This window comes from Chrysemys picta, chromosome 4 (assembly GCF_011386835.1).
Source record: "Chrysemys picta bellii isolate R12L10 chromosome 4, ASM1138683v2, whole genome shotgun sequence".
NCBI classification, from domain to species: Eukaryota; Metazoa; Chordata; order Testudines; family Emydidae; genus Chrysemys; species Chrysemys picta.
Window position 1 is genome coordinate 44715115 of NC_088794.1, and position 23585 is coordinate 44738699.

The following is a 23585-nucleotide window of genomic DNA, read 5'->3' on the forward strand; positions in this document are numbered from 1 at the left end:
TTTATAAAAATTAGGTGGGACCAGGATTTCTTGCAACCAAACCTTTCAATGTAATTAGACTGGTTCTGTGGAGGTTCAGTAGGCCATAAAGGAAATGTCTAACTGCAATTAGACATTCACAGCTGGCCAGTGACAGCTGACTCGAGCTAGGGTTAGGGCTAAAGGGCTATTTAACTGGGGTGTAGATGTTTTGGCAGTATGTTACAATATGTTACAAATACCTAGAAAGATATCAGAGAGCTAGCCACTTGGACAAGAGTTATTGACCCAAAATTTCCAGACTGGTATATCTGAGATATAGAAATATTACAAATAAGTAAAACCTCCATTTTCCTATATATATAGCATTTGCTTCTTCCTTTTTTCAGTCTATCATATTTGTTACTGAGTTCTCCTGCAGGATACTAACAAATTCATAGCAAGCTCTATTTACTCGTCTCTGACCTTTTCATTTCTGTCATGCAACGCATTTTTGAACTATACAAGAAAGCAGTTAACAAAAGCTGTTGCTTAATCATAACAGCTATATTCAAATACAACTGATCTCATATTCTGTTCAGCAAACTATATGCTCCACTATCTATTCCTATTTGGAATTCCACTTTTAAGAAAGCCAAACTTCCTTCTAGCTCTACACAACAAGAGAAAAAAAAGTGAGATTTAAAACCAACATTAAACATAAAAAAAATGGGATGCCTAGATTCCCAGCAACATAGGAAGAGAATAAAAATGTAATCAATTATATCTTACATAGAAAAGTTTCAACAGAAGGAATATTTATTAGATAAGCTTAACTTAGTGTTTTATGAACTTTCATAAACAATTTATTTAAAAAGGTAAACAGCTGTATAATTATTACATCTTTATAGTACAACCACAGCAAATCCATTAGACATTAAAACCCATGAAGCCTTCATAATTGAATCAATTATAAAATTGTTTTTAGTATTAAACCAATAAAATTACTATCTTCCACAGAATCTTAATTGCAATATTTCACATAGAAATGTGAGACTTAAAACTAAAAGGCTGTAGAAGGGAAGCAGTTCTAGCAGATAACTCATGATAATTAAGATGTATGAAGGCAATCATATATTCTTGTAAAGTAGAAAGTTATCTAAACTAGGAACAACTTGGAGAAAAAGGTAAGTTTATATATAAATCTTTTAAATGGTTAAATCTGTATTAGGAACTAATGTCTTTAATAAATTGTATTTTTCAAAACTAAACCATTATAGATAAAGGATGACATTAAAACAGTCTGAAGACAGACAGTGAAAATCCAGTTTTATCTCATCTCTACTCCAAATAAAATTAGTGATTTTTACAGTAGTTAAAGATTCCTAGAGAACTGAAGTTCATAATACAAATACTGATTGACACTATTTATACCAAAGTCTGGTATAACTGTTCTATGTATATTATAAGTACACCTCTACCCCGATATTACGCGACCCAATATAACACAAATTCGGATATAACGCGATAAAGCAGCGCTCCGGGGGGGCGAGGCTGTGTGCTCCGGCAGATCAAAGCAAGTTCGATATAATGCAGTTTCGCCTATAACGTGGTAAGATTTTTTGGCTCCCGAGGACAGCATTATATCAGGGTAGAGGTGTACAATAAAATAGAATGACATACCATTTCACAATAGAAAAATAAAATGTATCTAAAGGATTTTGAATAATATTATTTTTCTTTTTCCATACTCAGTATTAAAGTGATGATATTCTCAAACTAAAGCAAGACCTGTGGTCCCCTCCACAGTGTCACAAATGATACTTGTGAACAACTAATAATTAGATAAAGGATACAGAGGAAAATACACTACCCTGTGCAACCAGCTGCTTGTGGAAAGCATTTTGTGCATGAGTGAATCAGACTGTCAGTGCTAAATCCGGGTTGACAAGAGCAGCTGAGTCACAGGAAACAGCTTCTCCAATATTTAAGTTACATGGTGCTATTGCTTTCCTACGTAAGTAAAAACCAGGACTAGTTAATATGAGTTTTAAACGTTATATAGACATTGTTTAATATTATACATAATGTATTTTCTGTATGTTTTCTAAATTATAGTTTATTTTATATTATCTATTTATTTATATACTCAAAAGCGTCTACAGCACTTGATATCATTTTTCAAGCACTGCCTTAACATATTTAAGAGAATTATCATCCTGGGCCTTGCTTCGGAGGTAGCAACAAAAGTCTAAGTGACATTCTAATTATTTTTCTAGTCTCAGCTTCTAAAGAGGTGCCTCTGAGAAACATAGAAAGTATGAAGGCATAGTGGGTGAAATGACCAACTCACGGGCTACAGCTGCACTTGGAGCTGGTGATAAGATTCCCAGCTCAAGTAGACATATCTGAGTTAGCTTGATGAGAGCTAGCATAAGTATGTTTACTCAGGGCTGGTGCAGGGAAGTTCCACACCCTAGGCGAAACTTCCACCTTGCAACCCACCACCCCAGCCCTGCAGCAGCTCCCCCCCCCCCCAGACTGAGGCGCCCCCCCCCGCAGCAGCTCCTTCCCCCCCCTGAGGCGCGCCCCCCCCCCACGGCAGCTCCTTCCCCCCCCCGGGAGCCATGCGGCAGCTCCCCATCCCAGCTCACCTCTGCTCCGCCTCCTCCCCGAGCACACCGCCCCCGCTCTAATTCTCCCAGGTTTGCGGTGCCAAACAGCTGATTGGTGCCGCAAGCCTGAGAGGCAGGAGAAGTGGAGCAGCGACGGCGGACTCGGGGAGGGGGCGTAGCAGAGGTGAGCTGGGGTGGGGAGCCCTGCGGCAGTTCCCCCCCACGCCTTGAGGCACCCCCTCCCCCGCAGCAGCCCCCCACCCCGCTGGCCCAGGGAACCGTGTGGCAGCTTTCCTGCCCAGCTCCCCTCTGCCTCACCTCCTCCCCGAGCACGCCGCCCCCGCTCTAATTCTCCTTCCCTCCCAGGCTTGCGGCACCAAACAGCTGATTGGCGCCGCAAGCCTGAGAGGCGGGAGAAGTGGAGCGGCTGCTGCGCTGGGAGAGGGAGTCTGAGCCGCATGTGTCAGCGCGTCGCCGGCAGCCCAGCCCAGAAACGCTGTAAAAAAAAAATTGGGGGCACCGCTTTTTAGCGCCCCCAAATCTTGGCGCCCTAAGCAACCACCTAGTTTGCCTTAATGGTAGCACCGGCCCTGTGTTTACTCAAGCTGGGAATCCACACTCCCAGCTCCAAGTGTAGATGCAGTCACAGTTTCTGTTACAGTGAGGATAAACAGATTAACTAAACCAATTTGTTAAAAAACAACATGTTTAGCTAAACTAGCGCAACTTTGTGTTTAGACAAGGCCTTATATGTCATAAGAATAGAAGAATCCACCCATCTGAGCACCGTTTGTATATTTGTATATTTTTGTATATTTTTCCAAACTGAGCTCTGTGCTTTGACTTAAATGCAGCCTCTTGGTCATCTCATCCAGAGTATTAGAATTATTAAGGGATCTATCTTTCTCACATTATTGCTTATTATGGATCAAATAGGAAATGACAACTTATTTAGTGCTTCAGGTTCAATTGACACCATTGCCTCCTGAAATTGGTTCTTCTGTGTGTCCCCAAATTAGATATTAAACTGTCAAAGAAATGGGGAATAGTCCTGTTACACTATTTACTGTCTTTGGCAGGCTATTTTTTCTTAAATATGCCCACCATTGTAGCATCTAAGCACATTATACACATTAAGTGCAATAATACATTAAACTGCCTAAAACAGACATCATAAACAAACTGTAGGTAATTACCAACAAACTGTAGGTAATACAGTGATGATCCCTAACCAACCAAATGCTTAGCTTAAAATTAACACCTTACCCCATGCTCTGAAAATCTATCAGGAAAGTAAGCTGCAAAGTGAAGTACCTTCCCAATGTATATGCTTTACCTCCATTTTTCTACACACCTTCAAACCTACATATTAGGGACTATTAGCTGAAATCAGCAGAGATGCTTTTGCAATAGTGAACAGCGAAAGAGGCAGTACTTAAGGTACGCACATACTGTACTAGACCATGGATTGATGATATGAAGTTGTTGGTCTGAGAAGTGCTGCATCATAAATGATCCTCTGTCTATGCGCTTGTCTTCACTACCCGCCTGGATCGGCGGGTAGAAATCGATCTCTCGGGGATCGAATTATCGCGTCTTGTTGGGACGCGACAATCGATCCCCGAATCGACGCGCGTACTCCACCAGCCCTGGTAGGAGTAAGCGCCGTCGACGGGGGAGCCATGGCGGTCGATTTGCCGCCGTCCTCACAGCAGGGTAAGTCGGATCGGATACATCGAATTCAGCCACGCTATTTGCGTAGCTGAATTTGCGTATCTTAAAAATCGATTTCTCTCCCCCCCACCCTCCCCCAGTGTAGACCTAGCCTAAGTGAATTCCACCACTACTTGCAAGGGGCCGTGTCACATCTTCACTTCTCTCTTGTGATACTGCTGCTTCTCCTGGTCTGCCCTCTCTTGCTTCTAGTCTACAAGTTGTTAGGCTTCCAAGCAAAGTTTGTCTCTCTCCCACTACAACCTCTTCTCTTCTATGTGTAGACTTTTCCATGAAAGCCACCGAAGTCTGGATGAAACACAATTGTTGCTGACTCTGTCATCCTCTTCCCTGCTTCCTTCTAGCAAGTAGTCTCTAAGATTTCCGCCACCCACTGGATTCTCTGCAAGTAATCTGAGTGTCCAGTGTGGTCCTGGACCTTCATTTCTTTTCTGGCCCTAAGAGTATAACAGGTCAATTAGCCATGCCTTTGTCAGCTCCTGTGACTTTAGCTGTCTGCATATCTGAGCCAGCGGGCTTTTCTTTAGCTGCTCATAACTCATCTTTCTTGTCTGTCTCTTTTCACTATTCTTTTCCCCAAAACACTACCCAGACACTTTTCTCTGTGCTTTTTCCTTCTACAGTACTTGATTTCACTGCTGTTAGCACTTATTGACAATTCACCACTATCATAGGTGACACACACTTACACCTTATCCCTATTTTAGATCAAATAAAATTTCTCTATTTTAGATAAAACAGCTTACCCTACAGGGCTCTCCCTCCAAAGTAGCTTTAAAGTCTGTTTACAAATCTACCTAAGATATTAGAATATCTGGAAATTAGTAAATTCTGCAAGGAGATACTATTTATTCTTTTTAACCACACACTGTAGATTAGATTATTTCCTAATATTTCAAATTAAAATAGGTGCAATATTAAATACTTAGGTAGGCACAACTGAAATAACTGATCTTGCTATATTGCCCACCACCTTGTCACAGAAGCCACCAGGAAACATTAAGTGATGGTGACTGAACTCAACTTTTAAAGAGCTTGCAAGGCTTGACTCTCCCATCTTGAACCTTGTGTAGTCACTTATACCTATGTAAAGTGAGAGGAAAGTGGGTGTAAAATCCAAGCATTTTGATTTCTTAGCATTTTACAATTTAATCCCTTCGCGCAGGTGTAAGTAACTGTATAAGTGCAAGGCAATGGACATCCTCTTGGACCCAAGACCTGGAGTTGCCTTTGACTAGCTAGTTGTCGAGATACAGCTAGATCTGGATACCCCGACGCCTGAGGTAAGCAGCCACCACCAACATGCACTTGGTAAACACTCTTGGTGCTATCTCCAGGCCAAACGGGAGGACCGCAAACTGGTAGTGTTGGGGGCCCACTGTAAACTGGAAGAAGAGCCTGTGACCTTGAAAGATCGCTATGTGGAAGCATGTGTCCTTCAAGTCAAGAACGGCATACCAGTCTCCCGGATCCAGGGAGGGGATGATAGAAGCCAAGGAGACCATGCAGAACTTTAACTTCTTTAGATACTTGTTGAGGTCCCTTAGGTCCAGGATGGGCTGCAGACTGCCCTTGGCCTTTCGGATTAAGAAGTACGGGAATAGAACCTCTAGTTCCTGTACTCAAGAGGAACTTCTTTCATTGCACCCAATTGTAGTAACCCCTTTACCTCCTGCGCAAGGAGACTCTCATGAGAAGGATCCCTGAAGAGGGATGGGAAAGGGGGGTGGGGAAGATAGAAATAAACTGTAGGGTATAACCGTCCATCACAGTATTGAGGACCCAGCAGTTTTAAGTTATAGTGGTCCATGCAGGGAGGAAAAAAGAAAGGCAGTTGGAGAACAGTGGGACAGACGGATCCGGGGGTATAATCTGGTAGGTCATCCTTGAGCGCACCCTAAAAACGCTTGCTTGCCCCCCTGCTTATTGTGGGTCAAGTTCGACTGGACAGAGGGTGGAAGTGGGTGGCTCTGGCAGCGCTTGTAGCCCCTATTCTTATGGGAGGGGCTCCTGGTAGGGTTGACGCCCTTGTCCCTGAGATTGCTGCGGTTTAGAATCGCTTACGGGCTGGACCGGGAACGTACACCCCAGAGTTTTCAAGTAGTGCGGGAGTCCTTAAGGCCATGCAATTTACTGTCCATCTGCTCTGCCAACAGGGCCTAGAGGAAGGGGAAGGGGAGGTCCTGCATCGATTGCTGAGCCTCCGTTGACAGACCCAAGAGAAGCAGTCAAGACGCCCTTCGCATGGAGATGGCCACGGCCATGGTGCGAGCCGGAGAGTCTGCTGCATCTGAGGCTGCTTGAAGGGTCGCTCTTGCTGCAGCCATGCCCTCTTCGAGGATCGCCCAGAATTCCTTCCTGGACGTTTCGGGCTGCGAGACCTTGAATTTGGCCATAGATTGCCACATATTGTAGTCATAGCGGCGAAGGAGGGTTTGGTGGTTGGCCACTCTCTACTTACGGCTGGAAGATGAATAAATATTTTGCCCAAACAGATCCAGTCTCTTCAAGTCTTTATTCTTGGGCATAGCCCCTGCCTCTCCCTCTGGTTAATGGCCTCCACTATGAGAGAGTTTGGGACCGGGTGAGTATAGAGATACTCATAGCCTTTAGCTGGCACAAAATATTTGCACTCAGCCCTTTTTGAGATGGGTGGCAGGGAGGAGGGGGTTTGCCATAGGGCATTAATTATTTTCGATACCCCCTCATGTATGGGTAAAGCCACTGTAACGGATGCCGTGGAGCAAAGGACATCGAACAGTAAGTCCAACGGCTCCTCAATTTCCTTTGCCTGGAGCCCCAGGTTAGAAGCGACCCTCTTCAAAAGCTCCTGATGAGCCATGGCGTCATCTTGCAGAACTGGATGAGGGGGACCCGTAATCGCTTCATCCGGCAACGATGAGGATGAAGCCAGTGCTGAGGGATCCACCACATCCCTTGGTGATCCAATTGGCTGTTCCCCTAGGTCGTCACGGGACTGGGGGGGTCCTTCCCTGTGCGGCCTCCACCTCCGGAGGAGGGCGGGATGCTGTGGCTGATGGCCTGAGGCCCCCCGCCACTGATTGGGTGGCCTGGGAAAGCTCAGTGAACCCCCATGGATTCCAGGGGTGCCACACTGCCAGCCATTGGCCTGAACACAGTTGTCATGCCGATGAGGTTGACAGTACCACTGGTGCCAGGGTTTGTCCTGCTACCAGAGACTGGAGTTGTAAGCGGAGCAGACGCTGTGGAGTGACCATGACCGGCTGGCCTGCTGGCCCTCCTCCCCACGGTGCCAGCCACTGTGCCTCGATGTCAACCTGTCCAATCGGGACGAGTTTCTCCCATGGGACCAGCGTATCTGAGTCCTGGTTGATCGCAGGATGACTATGAGTCGGCAATGTAACGTGGCCGTGAAAAAAGCTAATGCGGTCTTGGGATGCATTAGGCGAGGTATTTCTAGTAGGGATAAGGAGGTGCTGGTTCCGTTATACAAGGCACTGGTGAGACCTCATTTGGAGTACTGTGTGCAGTTCTGGTCTCCCATGTTTAAAAAGGGTGAAATCAAACTGGAACGGGTACAGAGAAGGGCCACTAGGATGATCCGAGGAATGGAAAATCTGTCATATGAAAGGAGACTCAAGGAGCTCGGTTTGTTTACCTTAACCAAAAGAAGGCTGAGGGGAGATATGATTGCTCTCTTTAAATATATCAGAGGGATAAATACCAGGGAGGGAGAGGAATTATTTCAGCTCAGTACTAATGTGCACACGATAACGAATGGATATAAACTGGCCGTCGGGAAGTTTAGGCTTGAAATTAGATGAAGGTTTCTAACCATCAGAGGGGTGAAGTTTTGGAACAGCCTTCCGAGGGAAACAATGGGGGCAAAAGACCTCTCTGGCTTTAAGATTAAGCTTGATAAGTTTATGGAGGGGATGGTTTGATGGGATAAAGTGATTTTAGTCAATAGGTCAATAACGTGCCATCGCTGGTAATTAGCAACAATGGTCAATGATGGGATATTAAAAGTTACTACAGAGAACTTTTTCCGGAGGGTCTGGCTAGAGAATCTTGCCCGCATGCTCGGGATTCAGCTGATCACCATATTTGGGGTCGGGAAGGAATTTTCCTCCAGGGTAGATTGGCAGAGGCCCTGGAGGTTTTTCGCCTTCCTCCACAGCATGGGGCAGGGGTCGCTTGCTGGAGGATTCTCAGCGATTTGAAGTCTTTAAATCATGATTTGGGGACTTCAACAGCTGAGTCAAGGGAGAGAATTCTTCCAGGAGTGGGTGGGTCAGCTTTTGTGGCCCGCATCATGCGGGAGGTCAGACTAGATGATCATAATGGTCCCTTCTGACCTTAGAGTCTATGAGTATCTGCATCGGTAGACCGACAATCTACACCTCACGCTGCTTGACCTGTACCGGGATCTAGAGCAGGACTGGGAGTCAGAGTGGCCTGGTTGTCGGTAGAATCTCCCCAATTGAGGGGATTTGCGTCTCGGCAACGGGTGCTGGCGGGTGGGTGACCAGTGACCCCGTTCCGCCAATCGGTCGCAGGACTGGTACCAAGGCGTTGGAGACACGGTGGGTCAGTCTCAATGTTCATGCTGGGGGGCGCTTGCCTCTGCAGGTCTGCGCCAGGTTACCAGCGAGCCACGCCCCGAATCCCGCTGCCAGTGCCCAGGGTCCGGAGACCGAAGAGGGCTTCTCTGAGCCTGCCTCCCAAAGTCCAAAGCATGATGGCTCCGTGCGGGCGAGCGCTGGCGGGACGTCCCCCACGATGGGGAGCAGCGTTGCTGAGGCGGGGACACTCGGAACGGTCCCAAGGCGGGTTTACCCCAAGCTTGGGTACCGCCGGAGCTGGTGTGGGCGGCACAGGTAGTGTCAGGATCTCCTGCACTGTCTGCAGGGCCTCAGGCGTCGACGGGACTTCGAGTTGACGGGGGCCCTCATCACTGTCTGGTGTGGCAGGCATAGTATGGGAGGGGCTCGGCCACTCAACATGAGCTGGGGCCCGACTCCCTCATGTTGAGCTGCCCAGCACTGGTCTTGGTTCTCCTCCGGCCCTCTCCTTTCCCTTATGGGAAGTGGGAGATCTTCCTCTTGCTGACTTCTTGGACTTCTTGGCCGGGGAGGGGGATCGGTGATAGCTCACAGAGAGCACCAGCGGGGCACTCCATACCTATGCTGCAGTGCTCAGGGCTGAGTCGGACCTCTGCTCCAGTGCAGGAGTCAGTGCCAACTCCATCAGGAGTGCCCTGAGACAGATATGTGTCTCCTTTTTTGTTCTGAGTTTGAATGACTTACAGATGCAACACTTGTCGCTTATGTGCCCTTCTCCTAGACACCGTAAACAGCTAACGTGCCGGTCGCTGATGGGCATGGGTCAGTTACAACGATGGCATGGGTTTAAAGCCTGGGGACCGGGGCATGCCCCATCCCTAGGCTGAGTCCCATCCGGGACCAGCTAACTAGAACTAACACTTAGCGTAAATAGTAAACTATAAACAACTATTTTACAAAGAAACATTCGTGAGACATACTGAACTAAGTGAAAGCTAGCCGAAGCAGCAGAAGTTCCAGCACCATCACTGGCGGCAAGAAGGAACTGAGGGTGGGGGGTGCCAGTCATGCCCCTGTGGCCATGTGGGCGCCATTCCAAAGTCCGGTCCCCTATGGATACTGCTAAGGGGAAAACTTCTGACACTGGTGCATTTGGCACTATTAAGAAGGGCAGTGCTGGATGAGTATAAAAATACTCACAACCCTTTGATGGGACGTGGTATCTCCATACACCTAATATGGAATGGACATAAGCAAGCACTCAAAGAAGAATGCTCAGTTTCCAAATGTAACAAATGTACCGATGCCAAGGAAAGTTCTCGTCCCAGTTCTTGTGGGGAAGGAACAGTCAGTACCTGGACCTCATCCTGCATCAGAGGTGAGTTGGCATCCACAGGCACAAAAGATCCCTGACTGCCGCATATGCCTCAGGCGTAGTCGGTACCAATGTAGCAGTATGCATCACACAGAAAAATCGATGCCATTCTACGTCCCAGCACTAGAGTCAGTCTCAATGGTACTTCATGAGGTGCCGGGTTAATGATTCTACGTTGGTACTCTAGAATATGGTACCAGAAAGCGCTTGGCAGAAGCTGGCTTACTTCTAATCTTCGTACCTGTCTTCTTGTGACAGTTTGGAGGGAACGTAGCTCTCAAGGAAGAAGAGGCCCCAAACACTGCTCCACTCTGTTGAAGAGAGCCAGAGAGAAGACACTATTCTCCCTCTCCTGTATTGCACAAGCAGCAAAAAAAAGTCTGGAATTTGGCTTCCTATAGCCAGAAGAAGGCATCTTTTTCCTTGTGGTTCTTTGTCTTTCAGGGTGGATTTGGCAGACCAGACTGCCTTACCCTTTCATTAGCTACTGTTACTATTAAGAAGGGCAGTGCTGGTTGAGTATAAAAATAATCACAATCCTTTGATGGGACGTGATATATCCAATCAGCTCATTTCAATGTAACTGAAATATAAGCTGGAGTAGCCTGTAAGTCCCTTGCTGGATCCAAAATTTCCTTATATGTGAGCACAGCAAACAATCCTGTGAGACTAGATGCAGGATATCAGTTTACATCATGTCTCCTGAACCATTTCAAGAGGAATTTCAAGGGTTCCTGCCAATCTCATGAGAAGTTCTTGAAAGGTCTTGAAGTCATCAATTCTACTTCTACTTTCATACGCCTGCAAGGCTTTTGTTGCACAACTGTACATTGTTCACATGTAAAGAATCACTTGCATTATTGAACCTACTGAAACTACTAGCGCTTCATCTGGAGAACATGCTAAAGGCATTGGAGGGTCGTCTTCAACTTCTGCATTGTCGCATTCACTTAGCAGTTGCTGTTCCTCTGAAAGAACATTCTCCTCAGGAGGAGAAGTGAAGATTCTTTGAGGTTAAGCTGATGCCGATCAGATGAATTTAAACTGGAGCAGGTCAGAGAATAGATACTAGGATGAACCGGGGAATGAAGTGCCTGCCTTATGAGAGGAGACTGGAAGAGATTAGCTTGTTTAGTCTAGCAAAAAAAAAAAAAAAGGCTGAGGGAGGATATGGTTACTCTACAGAAATACATTAGAGGGGTAAATACCCAGGAAGGGTAAAGAGTTATTTAAGCTAAAAGACAAGATTGGCACAAGAACAAACAGATATAAACTGGCTATGAACAAATTCAGACTGTAAAGATGGTTTCTAACCATCAGAGGGGTGAGGTTCTGGAATAGCCTCCTAATAGGAGCTGTGGGGACAAACACCTTAGTTAGTTTTGAAAGAAAACTGGACAAACTTATGAGTGTGATTGTATGATCGCACTGCTTGTAATGGTAGGGGGCAGGGCTCAGCAGCGATCGGACTCGCTTCTGGTTTATGTCTTAAGTTCCTAAAGGCTCATGCTTCAGAGTTACAGCTGGCCATCTGCAGGGGTCAGGAAAAGACCTTAGCCCCCTCCTCTCACTTCAATGTATTCTGTTTGGGTTTTTTTCATCTCCTTCCTCTGGAGCATCAGGGATGGCCATAGCTGGAAATGAGCCATTGGATGGGAATAGCTAGGGCTCTGAGGCGGAACTAAGCATTTCTCTCTCTCATGCTTGGCTGGCTGGTTCTTGTTCACATGCTCAATGTTTCACTGATCACCATATGTGGGGGTCAGGAAGGAATATTCCACCACATCAAATTGGCAGTGACCTTTAAGGTTTTTCACCTTTCTCTGCACAATGTGCGTACAGGTCACTTGTCAGGATTATCTGGTTATATCTCACATAATCTTTTCCCTACCACTGTGGGGATCTCAGTCCCTCTTATTCTCTGTTTGTGGAACATAATAGTCTTATCTCCTGTGGACTATACAATTTGGTCTAATTTCAATTGTTGGGTTTCGTGTGTGGGGTGGGTGGTCTGTGATACATAGGAGATCAGATTAAATCATTTAATGGTCCCTGGTGGCCTAAACTCTATGACTCTAAATGAATGAATGAGGTTGAAAATGTCCAGAATACTGAGTCTGTGGACCCCATTATGGCCAACATGGCAAGCTCCAGAATGCATAAGTATATGGCATATTGAGCCAAGGAGTTGGGATCCAAGGAACACAGGGAGTTTCTGGTGCATGATCTCTGAAGAGGAGATGGCAGGGTGCCTATCTTCCAGGATGACTCCTATCACTAAAGCAAGGAGATGAAATGTGTGCTGATCTCAGGGAAGGGTTTTTGCTAGAGGCTCCAGAAGACTGAGAAGCCATAGAGCTCCCACAGCTCTAAGTATGAATGTTCTAAGCAGAATCTCAGATGAACCAATAACCAGTCAAACAGAAACTATAGGGGAGTAACTAGAACAAAACACAATTGATTATTCAGAGTTTCAAACAACCCTTCAACCCCACCAAAGACTGTCTCCTAAGGATTTAACCATATTATTGTGGCAGGTATCCAAATGCAAATGACTAATCCAACCATACTCCAAATTGACCCTATTCTTCCTAAGAGCCTCTGCAAACTAAAGAACCTGTCTTCATTGCAGTCAACCAAATCCAAAAGCAGGATCTCTAACAGAGCCATTTTCCCCTGCACTATGGCCTCTAAGAGCATCAAAACCACAGGAAATGTCTTAACCAGCTACTTCCAAAGAACACTTATACTGAGCCCTTTGAAATTAGTTGAGACAGTTACTTATGCATAAGTCATACATCAACATGGGTAGATCTAGGTCAACTTAGGTAGACCTTTAAATTAAAATGTATCCCAGACTCTTGTACTAGAATACAAAGAGACTCCTGCCAGGTGCATGTTCTGGACTAGTCTCTCAACCCTTACAGACTCTTCTTGAGAAGGACTTGTAAATATCACAGCCCTTGACTAACAGATCCTCCCTGAAGCATAAAAGGCACTTATGCCTATCAGAAGCAGGAAATTTAGCAGTGCAAGACGACGACCACCATTAAATCTCAACCCCTTTTTCTCTCTCAAAGCAAAACTATATCTGAAAATTACAAAAATTAAACTAAGACTTAAGTTTATATAATACCTACCTATCTAACCTACTTATGAACAATTACAAATTATTTCATCCAAACCAGCATGGTAGAGAACGGAAGAGTTTAGTTCCATGACTGCTTCAACAGACAAAGAGTGGAACTGAGGGAGCAGATTTATAACCGTGACATATGGAATGGTAAGTTTGAGGAAATTGCCCAGACACCCCAATACCCAGCAACTGCTGATACATGATTCTGTGGATGTGTGGCCAGGAATGTGACTCTTTTGATAATGGGGAGACAATGTCATAAAGAATAATTTTACATACAGGCATAGCCGGTGAACCTATTAAGTCATTGTATTTTTCTATCCACTGCATCTCTGTTCTTTTTTCCGCCCTAATCCTCTGGTTTCTGTCCCAAAGTCTCTAAAGTCTCATCTTCCTTGCACTAATTTCTCTTCTAGACCTGCCTCTTTCTCATTCCTACAAGATACACATCAATGATTGTTTAATGTAATTTAACATTTTCCTTGTTGACTTGATTGCTACTTTAAATGTGTAAACATGAAAAAGAAAAAAGTGTAATATTTAATATTAATGTGAAATTTGCTGGTTTCTACATGAAACATAGACTTAAAAACTGCATCATTGCTGGTTCTCTGTGTCACAAAATGCTATAAAAGAACATCACAGAAAAGTAGCCCTAATTTATGGGTGCTTCTCCGGTAGGCCATCTGCCTCAAAGCAAAACAGCTGCCAATGACGCAAGCTGGGAAAGTAGCCAGTCTGGCTCACATACAGCTGCATACCCTAGAGAGCAATTAATAAGTCACAGAACAGTACCCAATTATGCAAGCATTTTTGAATCCTGGGGCTCCAAACAGGGTTTAGACAGTATGACACAGTCTGAAGAAACTGTCAGTACACAAGTACAGAGTATGCTCTTCTACTATATCATCTTTCCTTCTTAGCAGCTTTTATTCAAGAATAAAGTTGCAATAATATGCATTTTACCTACAAAATATTATTACTATTTATAAGCACAATAACTGCAGTGACAGTATTAAAGCTACTAGGGAAAAGTTTTAATAATAAATTATTTAAATTGCTGCATATAAACTAAAACCCAATACCTTTATAAATTCCTTTTAGAGCAAACAAGACACAATCTTACGTGATACCTAATTTTATATCAAAGAAAAAATGAACTAAAAAATTTAATCAAGTTAATCATTCAGCAAATACCAGCCAATCAAATATGGTTTAGGCATCTGATGCTATTTTGCCCTAAATGTCTATACTCAAAGAAAATAATATGATTTATTTTAAAATGTTAACTAAATTAACTAAATTATTTAATTTAATTGGTCTTTTAAAAAAATAAAAAAATAAAAAATAAATAAAAAAAAATGCTATAGAGATTAGAAATCCTTTCCAACTGCAAACTGGAAGACAACCAAAGTTATTTTTTGGCAGCCAGCAAGTAAAGTTCATGCTGAGAGTGTCTCAGTGGATGTGACAATTGTACTATATCAACTGTATTGTTAACTTTCTCTTTTGCATAGAGGAAGCTTCCCTCACTAGTTGCCAAAATCTACCGGTATCTTTGATAATGTTAACCGATTAATGGTACTGCTTTGGCAATTAGTAAAATTTATGTTCTCTAATTTTGAACCAGTAAAGAATCAGGAATTGTTCCCTACTTTTATTTACCTCTCTTAAAATTAAAGGACGATTGGACTTGCTTCAGTTGCTGGGGCCTTGTCTTCCCTAGGAAAAAGGTATGCTTTTAACATGTGTTAAACACCAGTATAGACAAGTCAATTTGCACTTTAACATTTTAGCTGGCAGAGTTCAACCCTAAGGTGTTGTGTTACTAGATTTAGAGTACACCTCTACCCTGATATAACATGACCCGATATAACACAAATTCGGATATAACGCCGGCAGATCAAAGCAAGTTCGATATAACACGGTTTCACCTATAACGCGGTAAGATTTTTTGGCTCCTGAGGCCAGTGTTATATTGGGGTAGAGGTGTATGTCTACACTGGCAGAGTTACATTGCTGCTCAGAGAGCACTGAAAGGAAACTGCTGTTGTGTGTTCACACTATCAGCTGCCTGCGCAACAGCATTTTCACACTTGCGGCACTTGCAACGTATTCAGAGCAGTGCACTCTGGGCAGCTATCCCACAGAGCATCTCTTCCTCTTCTTCCGCTAACAGCTGTGGGAAGACGGAGGGGGTCGCAGGGTCCCAATATCCTGTGATGCATTGCTTCGCATCCCAGCAATCCCTGTGCTTCCGTCTGCATTTAGTGCCCTCTTTCAACTGTTTGTGGACTGTGCGCTCTGCCTCTTCAGTCTGCAGAAATGGATACTGCACTGTTGACCAATATGCTACTCGCTCTCAGTAACACGTCACGAGTGGCAGTGGAGTTATTCCTTAAACTACAAAAGCAAGAGGAGTTTGACATTGATCTCGCCACGCATAGTAGCAATGACAAGAGATTGCTTGTGGCATTCACGGACATGCTGATCACAGTGGAATGCCACTTTTAGGTTTGGGAAACAAGCACTCAGTGGTGGGATCACATTGTCATGCACGTCTGGGATGACGAACAATGGCTGCAGAACTTTCGGATGAGGAAAGCCACATTCATGGTACTGTGTGATGAGCTTGCCCCAGCCCTGCGGCACAAGGACACAAGAATGAGAGCTGCCCTGTCATTGGAGAAGCAGGTGGTGATTGCATTGTGGTAGCTGGCTACTCCAGACTGCTATCAATCGGTCGCTAACCAGTTCAGAGTGGGAAAGATGGCCATTTGACGCATGTTGACAGAAGCATGCAGGGCCATTAATCGCATCCTGCTCCGAAAGACCATGACTCTGGGCAATGTGTGTGACACTGTGGATGGCTCTGCACAAATGCGCTTCCCTAACTGCGGAAGGGCGATAGATGGCACACATATTCCAATTCTTGCACCAGACCACCTAGCCCCCGAGTACATTAATCAGAAGGGGTATTTATGGTTCTGCAGGCACTTGTGGATCACCGTAGCCGTTTCACGGACATTAACGCAGGTTGGTCCGGAAAGGTGCATGACACACGCATCTTTTAGAATACTGTCCTGTTCAGAAATCTGCAAGCAGGGATTTTCTTCCCGGACCAGAAGATCACCGTAGGGGAAGTCGAAATGCCCACTGTGATCCTTAGAGACCCTGCTTATCCCTTAATGCCATGGCTTCTGAAGCCATACACAGGAAACCTTGACAGCAGCAAGGAGCAGTTCAACAACAGGCTGAACAAGTGCAGAATGATTGCTGAGTACGTTTTTGGCCATTTAAAGGCCCGCTGGTGCTGCCTATATGGGAGGCTGGACCTAGACGATTACAATATTCCTATGCTTATAGCTGCGTGCTGTACGCTCCATAATATTTGTGAAGGGAAGGGTGAAAGCTTCACTCAGGGCTGGACTGCTGAGGCTCAGCACCTGGAGGCTGAATTTGAACAGCCAGAAACCAGGGCTATTAGAGGGATGCAGCGCGGGGCCATAAGGATCAGGGATGCCTTGAGGCAGCATTTGAAGCTGAAAGCCACTAATATTTGTTGCTATGCTTGGGAGTGCAGTGCTTGTAATGCTAGGAGGTGATTGTGATTGGTGCAGACAATGCACTATGAAGGTTTCAGAACATTACCTGTTGCTTTGCAGTGCTCTGTTTGCTTTCAATTAATGGAATAAAGATTGCTTTCAAACCAAAACAATTCTTTTATTAAAAAACAACAACCGAAGGAGAGAGACAAAAAAAAAACACATAAGCACTGTGGAGGAGGGGGGAAGGGAAGTTCCCAGGAGGAGGTGGGGTCCCGGGACAGGTTAAAGATTTATGTATGTCCAGGTATCATATGCAACCTTGTCCTCTAGAGTACAGTCAAGCAGATACTGTACTTCAGCAGGGCTAAACTGCAGAGGGATGGGTATGAGTGCAGTGGGTACTGGGAGTCCATAGGACTGGACTGTGACGAGGCAGGAGTGGAATGCAGCAGATAGAGACTGGAGACAGGAGGTTGATAAGTGTGTTGGCGGTGTTTGGGGAGGAACATGGGAAAGAGTTTTGCAACAGTGGCTGCAGGGCATAGAGCTGCTCCGTTTGCAGTGCTAGTGGTGCCTGGAACGTATCCACTTGGCACTCCATAACATTTAAGAGCCGCTCTGTGGCTTCGTTCTGGCGCGCCGCGTTCTCCTTTCAGTTCCTCTTCTTGCTGTCCCACCACTCCTTCAATTCTTGTTTTTCAGCTGCGGAGTGTATCATGACCTCACGCAGAAAGTCCTCTTTAGTTCTTCGCGGCCACTTTCTAATTCTGTGCAACCGTTCAGCCAGCAATAAAGAGGGAGGCTGAGCTCCCAAGGTCATATCTGTGAAGCCAAAATGCAACTTTTTACAAAAGCAGTATTGTTTGCAACACAGAGACCACTGATTCAAAACACAACCACTATTCACATACCTGTCACTAACTGGCTGACCTCCAGGCAAGCACACATGAGCCACAAGACCCCCAAAATTGTGAGTAACTGCAGGGGCAGGGGAAATCAGTGTTCCAGGACCATACTGTACACTGGGCACATGGCTCTTGGGGAGAGCAGCACTGTAGGAGGGGCCTTATAATCATTACTGTCCCCACATTTTCCAAAGGCTGTGTTTATTATGGAAGATATCTTGCTGCTGAGGGTGAGCAGGGAATCAGGGGAGGGTCTTCTCCAAGACTGCGGCTTCCGCCCTGGCCCTTATGTGGCTCACCTGTGTGCAGCAATGGTCCTCCCTCCATCCCCCCACCATGACGGCAGAGTGGTGCGGGAAATTTACCCTTAATGAGGCAAGAAACAAAGCACCTCTGCCAAAGAATCTGCGGCAGCAGATTGCCCAGTATTTCCATGAGAGTTTGTTGGAGATCTCTGAGGCAGATTCCCGTGAAGTGAGGGAGTCAATCAACGCCCTGTTCCGCCACTCAGACTAGGCATGTGGTGGTACGCGCATCATATAGACACAAGCCTGCTTTCTGCAGCCCTCCTGCCCCCAACAACTCACTTCAGCGATTCCCAAAATCAAAGCCACTCACCAGTGGCCTCCTCTCCTGTTTGAGCTTCACCAAGCACCAACAGCTGTGACTGGCTAGCTTCCTCCAGGGTAGAGAAGATCTTGCTCCTGGCTGCATGCATCTCTGACCTCTGAGTCGCCCTCTGCCTCTGAGTCCCCCTCACATCCTTGTCCAAGATTTCCTCCTCCTAGCTCAGTTCACTCTCGACTGGCACGTGAACCACTGAAGTGGCCTTTGCAGTGGAGGTGGGGTCACCACCGAGTATCGTGTCCAGCTTTGTAGAACCGGCAGCTCGTGGGCGCAGCATCGGAGTGGCGGTTTGCCTTCCGCGCCTTGTGGTAGGCATTCCACAGCTCCTTCACTTTGACCCTGCACTGCAGTGTGTCCCAGTAATAACCCCTTTCTGTCATGCATTGTGAAATCTGTCCACAGGTATCATAATTCCTGCGGCTGGAATGCAGCTGGGACTGGACAGCCTCCTCTACCCAAATGCTGATGAGGTCCTGAAGCTCATCACTGCTCCAAACGGAGGATCACCTGGTGCGTGGAGCAGGCATGGTCACTTGGAAAGACACGCTGAGACCACTGCACGCGTCACTGAGCAAACAGGAAGGGGACTTTCAAAATTCCCAAGGAATTTAAGGGGTTGGGCTCACAGTTGGTCACCTGAGGTCAGGGCAGTAGAGTTCAAACCGACGACTGGAGAGACAAGAACGGGCATTGTGGGACATCTCCTGGAGGCCAATCACAGCGCTATAATCGATCAGGGTGTCTACAGTGGCACTGCGGCACTGTAGCCCCAGCACAGAACGCTGTATACCTCGGAGTCGTTTTTTTACAGTGCTGCAACTGCACAGTTTCTGTGCACTAAGTGGCGTGGCAGTGTGTACACCTTGGAAGTTATACCGCAGAAAGATGCTTTACTGCGCAGAAACTTGCTAGTGAAGACATGGCCTCAGAAGGAAAAAAACAACTCTATTCTACTTACGAAACAGGAAAAAAATTTAAAACAAAGCATGGTATTAAAACACACACACACTAATAGTATTGTTAAAAAATGCACTAACAGTTTTCTGCAAAAATGTTTTAGATACGATATTAATGAGTGCTGACTAATACTACATAGTTAAAGACAAAACTAAGTTTCCATCACAAAATTTACAAAAAATCAGATTGACCTCAAAATTGATAGAGTAGCTCTGGGGCCAAAGATGAATATTTCTACTAGATTTGAAGTGAAATGGCTAACGGGGTTTCTGAATTATGACATTAAAATAGAGATTTTAATTTAAAAGTTCAAAAAGTCCTCTAGTTTCTATTTTTCCATGCTGCAGCTAACAGACAGAGGATAGTTAAAACTAGACTACCCAAGCAGCGATTATAGGACCAAAGTTGAGCTGACTGAGTTAACAACTTTTAAAATATGAATGTTGCTATAGCATATTTAGTTAGGCAAGCTGTTAGTTTGTCACAGCTCCACAAGCTAGGTAAGGGAGCAGCAGATGGGGGTGGGATAGAATTGTAAAGAATTTTACATATCCTGAATGATCAGGTGAACAAGGGAGAGGAAGACATTCCTGCTTAGCATGCTGTCCTCCCTTATGTAGTAAGGCCTCCTGAGGTCTGCAGTAAGGAATCCTGCTCCTCCTAACCTTATGAGATCTGTGAAGGTGAGCCTGGCTCCTCTCTTGTATGCTTCCACCTGCAGGAATAAGGTTCTTCTCCAGTAGACTATAAGACTTAAATATAAAAACTGGAAATTCCCACACCAAAAAATTCATAACTTTAATGTTTCGGGGTGCATAATGTTAATTACCTTTCAAGATTGTTAAAGTTAAAAAAAAATAACTAATGTTCAATCCCCAGGAAATTCAGATTTAGTTTATGTACTTCCAGAAAAAGACACAGAGGCACACTCAAATAACCACTAGAACCTCAACCATGCCCCCAAAAGACACAACAAAAACCAGAACTCATACTTGGTAGTGGGAACAGCGTTCTATTATACTGAACAATCATCAGCAAATGCAAATAAAGTAGATATAATGCTATAGTAGCAGCTGTACTATTCATTCCTGGGGAAGGAGGACCTTGTTAAGGTATATGAAAATGGTAGCTCTCAGATATATAGGTCTTAGTGTAAAAACCAAAACCCCACACTCTTGTTTGAGCAAAAATCCATACAACTGTAGCACCTGGAGCACTCTCTGGTGTCCTAAATAGCCATCAGCTAACAAGAGGATCTTTGTGGTAAAAACTTCACCAATTAATCTATGTTCGATATCTGAATTTGAATCCTTCCTGAACTATCAGACATCACTTATGGAACAAATAAAATATAGTGTCTTACAAAGAAACCAGTGAGACAATGCAGAAACAGCAAGCCATCAATTAACTAATACAAATATACACATTTAATCAAAGAGTAGTAGACATTATAGGGATTTAATAAACCATGTCAACCTTGTTTTTCTGTGACATTATTTTAATAATTACATTATGGTAGAGCCTGGCCGCCCCAAAAAGGAGAGAGACCTCACTGTGTAAAGTACTATGAGACATATCTGAGGACACAATCTTTCCCCAAAAAAGTTTATCATTTAAGAAGTTGACATTAAAGCTAAAAATGAACACTTTCACTGAGCAGCCATCTTCTGCTTAAAGTGACCATAAAAGGAGTTTTTAAGAATTAGGCTTGTGTTCTGCCCCATCCCTTTTTTAAAACCTTCTCTCTCCTTTTCTGAGATTCTTTGTATTTCTTAAGTGAAAAATCTGGTTTTCCCTGACTTTACTGGAGGACTTTGGGGGATCTCAAAGAATGTATATTGTTAGTTCTCACATTTTTAATGGAAGTAGTGGGTGTGCTGAACCTTTAACAAAGGCTTTTTTTCTCCAAAATATTCATTAGGCATTGAAGTTAAATAGATGTTAAACAACTAAAGTAAAGTTTGTAAAGTCTCACTAAAAACTACTTCTCTCAAACCACTCAACTTTCATTTTCTTGGCCCTTGGGATATCATTTCACTAGCTTTTTATCTATCATATGGTGTATGTTCCAAGCTAGAAAATACCTTAATTTCTAATGTAAAAACAAGCAGAGAAAAAAAATCTTCTTTAATACATCAAAAAGAAGCAAAGGCATCACAATGTCAATTTTGTTTTTCCTTTTATAAGTCACCTTTTATATCTTCTGAACATTTCTCTAATGATCAGTTTTCTGTGGTTTGGATGGTGAACACTAAAAGGATATTACATTCCCAACATCTAAAAAAATTTAAAATGTTTTTAAAAATATATTCTCAACCACACAGTGTTCAAGAGTTTATTAGCTGGAGTTCAGTAAATTATGTTAACAAATTCAGTATTCACTGAAGTTACATTAACAATCAATGCCATAGAACTTGGATTTGAAGAACTTAAACTGTATTACCAGAACATGACATAACTGTTATCTGTGAATCTAGCCTTATAAAAGTAGTAAGTGTCAGAAACCTGGCTTTCAAAATTATACGTTTTGACGAACATTTCTTGCAGAAAAGACAAAGAATAGAAATGTAGTAAATATCCACTCCAGATTAAAGTTTGCATTTAAATCAAGACAAGAAAGAGAAGGTTACTCACCTTGTGAAGTAACTGAGGTTCCTCGAGATGTGTGTGCCTGTGGGTGCTCCACTTTAGGTGTTCGTGCGCCCCTGTGCTCATAATCAGAGATTTTTGGAAGCAGTGCCCAGTGGGGTCGCACATGCGCGGTCCCCATCTCGCGCCGTTTCAGGTGGTTAACTGGCACTGTGCGAATGACATCTCCCCCCCACCACCACCATTCCTTCTCTACCGCAGAGCCTAAACAATAAACTCCAAAGTAGAGGGGAGGAGGGAAGGTAGTGGAGCACCCAGAGAGGGACATATCTCGAAGAACCTCAGTTACTGCACAAAGTGAGTAACCTTTTCTTCTTCGAGTGCTGTCCCTGTGGGTGCTCCATTTTAGGTGACTTCAGAGTAGTACCCTCCGGTGGAAGGAAGGGATTTTGGAGTTGAAATAGTAAGAGAAGACAGTACAGTGAGCCCAAAGGAGGCATTGGATGTTGCCTGTTGTTGTGAGGCGTAGTGCTGCATGAAGTTATGGACAGAGGCCCAGGTTGCAGCTCGACAGATGTCCATAATGGGTACATTGTTAAGAAGTAACAGAGGTCAATAGGGCTCTGGTGGAATGCATGCGAATCTCCTCAGGGGGTTGCTGGTTGCACTGGTGGTAGCATAGTTTTATGCAATTGGAGATACACTTGGAGAGCCTCTGTTTGGATATGGCGCTCCCCTTGGAACATTCAGTGATTGAGATGAACAGTCTGGGTGATTTACGAAAGGATCTCTTTCTGTCTATAGAAAAGGCTAATGCCCTCCATGTGTCGAGAATATGGAGTGTAGATTGTCTTCTATCCTCGTGGGGTTTTGGGTAGAACGTCGGTAGGTAAATGGGTTGGTTAAGGTGCAGACAACTTTCGGTTGAAATTTAGAGTGCTGTCTCAGGGATACTTTATCTTTAAAGAAGATAGTGTATGGGGGGTCTGCCATGAGAGCACCCAACTCTCCTAGCCATCTGGCAGATGTAATGGCCACAAGAAACACTACTTTCATAGAAAGGTGTAGTAAGGAGCATGTGGCCATGGGGGAACCAGTGAGGGCCTGGAGAACTAGGTTGAGGGCCCATGGTGTGGTAGGGGCGCATAGATCAGGGTAGATGTTAGTGAGACCTTTGAGGAAATGCTTGGTGAGTGGGTGTGCAAAGACAGAAAATTGATCTACTTTATATGAAGGGCTGTGATAGTGGAGAGCTGCACTCTTATGGAGAGGCCTGACCTTGTAAGTTCTAAGAGGTAGTCAAGTATTAAAGGTAAGGAGGCTGAAATGGATGTCAGCTGTTTTTGTTGGCACCAGATATCAAATCGCTGCCATGTGTGTAAGTACGTGCAGCGGGTCATTGCTCTCCGACTGTTAAGTAATATGTTTTGAACATCTTTGGAGCAGGTCAACTCAGGTCCCTTGAGCCATGGAGGAGCCAGGCACTGAGATGGAGCCTTTGTGGGTCCAGATGCAGGACGTGACCTGCGTCCTGCGACAGTAAGTGCAGCAGGAGCAGGAGAGTGCATGGTGGGTGTACTGTCATCCTGAGAAG

General features: G+C 44.6%; 1 protein-coding gene and 1 long non-coding RNA gene across 3 annotated transcripts in view; one reads left to right on the forward strand and one right to left on the reverse strand.

Moving 5' to 3' along the window:
• PDE3B (phosphodiesterase 3B) overlaps nucleotides 1–23585 on the reverse strand; it is a 286919-nt gene that overhangs the window by 161022 nt on the left and 102312 nt on the right. The gene's annotated exons all lie outside the window — the stretch shown is intronic.
• LOC122174543 (uncharacterized) lies at nucleotides 1529–6794 on the forward strand. The gene is made up of 3 exons (XR_006176543.2): nucleotides 1529–1975; nucleotides 5473–5590; nucleotides 6464–6794. It is a non-coding gene; the product is annotated as an uncharacterized LOC122174543 (long non-coding RNA).